Consider the following 5,329-nt stretch of genomic DNA (forward strand, 5'->3'; position numbering starts at 1 on the left):
TTCACGAGGATCTATCTTTCGATAAAAGTCGCTTCAGGTGATGCCCTAGAAATTAAAAGGAAGCTGCATAAAAAGAATCGCATAACTTTGAAAATTCGCATAAAAAACCGCATAACTTTGAAAATCCGCATAAAAAAAACCGCATAACTTTGAAAATCCGCATAAAAAAAGTCGCATAAAAAAAATCCGCATAAAAAAGACTTCAGTGTATATAATACCAAATCCTATTGATAAGAATCACTGATACAGCCACGGCTCACAGAAAGGAGGCTTGCTATTCCGCGAATTGACAGTTTTCGGTGACGTCAGAGAAATCGTTGAGATAAACGGGTTTCTCGAAAGTTGTTAATTGACAATATTCGAGCTCTTACGGTGGAAAAAATAGTGTGCAATGGATTTTTGACGTAAATTACGCCATAATTACACTAGACACAGTGGATAATCAGTGCATCTATGTGATTATTAGCGTAAATCGGGAATTTGGATGCATGCCATAGAAAACATATCCCACCGTAATTTTCTGACCATAGCAAAGGTTTTGGACATCCGCAAAGCTTCCTTGTGATTTACCAGGTGCCGTTAGCAGCAAACAATATTTGAATTTCATGTAATTGTTTTCGCCGACGATTTCTATGACGCGCTCTCGTCAAATGTTTACACTCTAACGAGCTAGCCTAGTATATGTAAGCCGTGGATACAGCATTGCAATGACCACTTTTGCTGTTCGGTCTCTAATACAGCACATTCACACTTATACACATGTATCTACGGCAGTTGTAGTCTTAGGTTGTACTCATACACTTTATCGCTCTAACTACACTTGCACATATCTACAGCCATACTCAGGTTGCTCTTGCACATTCAAACTCTGCCACCTACACACTATAATTTCCTCGAACTGATAAATGGTCCAAACACCAGGGCATCGTAAATACTAAAGAAATTACAAATTCCTATATTTGTTCACTTGAGCACTATCGCACACTGCACTTATGCATCCATACATTTTCATGTACATTTTTTTTTTTTGTAAAACATTTATTGTCCTGATTGTTACAAACTAGTTACATGTCACATAAAACTTATAATTAGCTATGTTCTTTTCATTTGCTGGAATACTTGTCATGTACAATAACATTGTAGAGAATGCTTGGAGAATATGCTGGCGAGTATGTCTGGATTGATTTTGGAGAACCGGGTATATCCAGTCCTCCTGATGAAGTTGTGAAAGCCGTCGATCTAGAGCCAGGAAAGCGCTACGTTGAAATGTCCATATGGTCCTGTTTTCGCTGCATTGGAATATGTGATGCTCGATGGTGTCTGTCTGGCCGGGGCACTGGCTGCAGTTGGAGTCCGCTCTCCTATTCATTCTATGTAGAAGCTCGTTGGTTAATATTTTACGATGCGCCACCGAAAACCACACTGATCGTTGGCGTGAGCTTAATTGCTTCGAGTGTATGTTTTTGAAAATTTTCCTCCAATCGCGTTGTGGATTTTCCCTGATTATTTTGGGCTCTTTCAGCTGTTTCAAAAAGTAGTTGTATATTACACTAGAAGAAGGTGCCCTAGCTATTTCGTCCGTTAGGAATGCTGTCTCTTTGACCACCGTACGGATGTGCTCATATTTTCTTGGAATGCATGAGAGATTTGGAGGGTTTGCGTTGTGCTCTAGAAACCCCCACAAAAAGGGTAGATCTGAACCGATTTTCATCATGCGATTTGTTAATAGGGCCTTGGATTTAATAGGCGGCGAGTGTAGGTTTAATCCTCCTAGACGTTTAGGTAGAATTAATGTTTCGAAAGCAATTCGGGTTAAATTCTTCCCATACCACAGAAACGAGCCGATTCGCGAAATAAATTTCCCGCCGTATTTGTTTGGTAGAGGGATCACTGATGCTGTGTACCATATTTTTGACGTAATGAACGTGTTCAATAGAGTTATTTTCTGTATGATATTAAGATTTCGCGAGTTGTTCATCCACATACCTGTTTGAACGCCTCGTAGAACCGCAATCCAGTTTTGCTCAACAGTGCTTGAGAAATCTTCGGCAAAATGGATTCCGAGGATTTTCACCGATGACTGCATTTGTAACCACTCGCTACGTGGTGTCAAGTTCAAAGTGCCGATCTTTAGGGCGTTAGTTTTCTGCGTGTTGAGTATTGCTCCAGAAACAGTTGTGAAATCGGCAAAGATATTTCGAATTGCAAGTAGCTGAGTTTCACTTCCGACGAACATAGATATGTCATCCGCATATGCGTTAAGTACCGCATGAGGAAAATGTCTTCGCAGTTTATCGAGCAAGGGTTGTATATATATAACAAACAAGATCATTGAAATGGGATCACCTTGACGCACTGACCTTTGAATTTTGATTTCGCTTCCTAGCTTCCCATTGATCAGAACTTTGGAGAAGCTGTTGTTCATGCAGAACATTAAGAGATTTATCAATTCCTGGTTGAAGTTCATTTTTTCCATCGTTCTTGCAAGGAAGCTGTACTCCACTCTATCGAAGGCATGGTCGAAGTCGAAAGCTACTAACATTTCGTTTTCGCGCTGTTGTTTAAGTTCGCAGATGCGGTCCAGTATTCGGGCGGTAGCTTCAAAGATGTTTCGCTTACCATTGCAGCATTTTTGGTTTTTGGATAGCACCAGTGGAAGCAGGGGACTCATTCTATTTTTTAATATCCTAGCGAATATTTTATAGTCGGTGTTTAATAGTGAGATCGGTCTGTACGATTTTATACTGTTATCACTTTTCTTCTTTTTTACTAGCACAATAACGCCATCAAAGAATTCCTTGGGAGCTTGGGATGACATAGCTTCATTTATGATGAATGTGAACTCCCGCTGGATCACATGCCATGATTTCAAAAAAAATTCCTTCGGTAGACCATCCACGCCCGGCGATTTACGTGAGCTGCTTGCTTTTATTGCTTGTAATATCTCATTTGGTGAAATTTCATTCAGTATGCGATCGTTGTCTTGATTCTCGTTTGGGATGCGTTTTGCTGGATCGAAGCTGTCGTTTACTGTGGTGTTTGTTGAGGAGTACAGGTTCGCAAAATAGTCCTGCACGCTCTGATGTATTTCATTTGGATCCCTTATTATGGTAGCTTCATTTTGCAGCGTTTTGATCGAAGTTTCAGCTCGTCGGGTCTTTTTATTTGCTACGTGGAATATTGATGTGCTTTCTCCGCCGATGTATGCTTCGTTCCAACACCGCGTTTGCTGCGCATAGTTCCGTTGAAGAAGCAGCATTTTTCCCTTTATGTGGTTAATACTTCGTAGCTGTCGGGGATCGCCATAGTAGCGATCGTAGGATGAGCGAAGCAGAGCGTAATACAGTTCCATTGTGTCACAGAAGGAACGTCTTTTTATCGAAGCTTTCCATTTTAGGAAGGAAATAAGTTTTGGTTTGACAAATTTGATCCACCATTCAATCCATGTACGGAAATTCCTTCGGTTCCTTGTCCAATACACCCATTTGACTTGAAGTTCGTTGATAACTGTTGGATCATTCACTAAATTTGGATGCATACGCCATACACCCCGACCAGGTGGATTCCCAAGTGTGGGAAGCACAGTGCGGATAATGTATGCTTTATGATCCGAGAAAGCCGTTGCTGCAAAATGTGCTGTTCTTATCCACCCGCGTATATTTGGAGTGAGAAGAATTCGGTCTATCCTGGAGGCAGAGTCAGATCTGATAAATGAAAATTCTACATGTTGTCGATGTATAAGCTCCCAGCTGTCGTCAACTCCTGAGGCAGACATGAACCTTTTAAGCATTGGACTGTGTGCATTAGAACCGGTGGCGTCTTTTTGATTCACTACAGAGTTGAAATCACCCCCAATAATTGCAGTGTGTGTCGCATTGTAGAAGTAGTATGGTAGCACATTGTTATAGAAATTCTCCCGAGCGTTTCTATTTTGCGTTCCTGACGGTGCATAAACGTTGATGAATGTAACGTCATTTATCCGTGCGCTAATAATTCTTGAGTCCATGCTTCTATCAATGTTAGTGAGGGGGAAAAAGCTTCGTGCTGCAATCGCTGTTCCTCTTCTATGCTCGTCTACATTGTACTCAATGCTGAAACCTGGTATGTTGAGGCTTGTCGTTGCCACCTCTTGCAGGAAGATAATATCTAGTTCAGCAGACCGGATGAAGGAATTCAGGGCATCGAGTTTTGTCCCGTTTGTCACTGCGTTCATGTTGATTGTAGCAATCTTGTAGCTCATCATATCAGCCATTTCCACCGTAGAGAAGGCAGTTCGTTGACATGTTTGCTCGACCAGCTAAAAGTCGTCGCGATGTTGGCAGGAACACGAAGACCAGCGAAACACCTTATGGAGGTGGCAGTAGTAGCGAAAGCTGAGAATGGTGAAATCTTGCTGAGGGTGGCAGTATCATATGTTGCTTCGGCGGGACATATACTGCCCAAAATGCTTACCGAGAAAGCTGAAATCGATGCTGGCATACTCGTTCTATGCAAAATTCCATCACAGCAGGTAGACTCTTGCAGATTGATCAAATGATTGCTCCAAAAGTACGGACAGCTGATGGGCGCCGTTGCAGTGGCGACATACACTGAGACGGAAAGGAGCAGTGAAGCAAAAGGCGCTGCTTGCACCTTCAGTTTGTTGCTGCAGTGGTGACACGAGTAGCTAATCAAAATTTGCCTGGCGACGAGCACTAGCGTAATCATTTGAGTGTTGTACAAACTGGACGGATGGTTGACGAGTGTAAATGCAGCAACGCAATACTGCATACTGCATTTAATTATGTTTTGCCGACACGACGAATGGCAGCAGGCAGCAGGGTGAGCTGGGAGCGGTGAAAACTTGCTGAAGGTGGTAGTATCTAAATTTGCTTCGGCGGGACATATACTGTTCAAAATGCTTACCGAGGAAGCTGAAATCACTGCTGGCATAATCGTTTTATGTGAAGTTCCATCACAGCAGTCGGACAATTCCAGAGACATCGATTGATTGCCCCGACAGGATGGACAGCTGATGGGTGTTGTTGCGGTGGCGATATAAGCTGGGAGCGATAGAAGCAGGAAAGCAAATGGCGCTGCTTGCACATCCAGTTCGTTGCTGCAGTGTTGAGGCGAGTAGCTATTCAAAATTTGTCTGACGACGGGCGCCTGCTTAATCATATCAATGTTGCACAAACTGGGCCGATGGCTGACGAGTATAAATGCTGCAATGCAATATTGCATTTCGCATTTGTTTATATTTTGATGACTCGACGAATAGCGGCAGGGCTCAGCGGCGTCGGGGGGAGCTAGAAACGTTGAAAACGGGGCAGCCAGACGCTCTGCTTGC

This window comes from Topomyia yanbarensis, chromosome 1 (genome assembly GCF_030247195.1).
Source record: "Topomyia yanbarensis strain Yona2022 chromosome 1, ASM3024719v1, whole genome shotgun sequence".
NCBI lineage: Eukaryota > Metazoa > Arthropoda > Insecta > Diptera > Culicidae > Topomyia > Topomyia yanbarensis.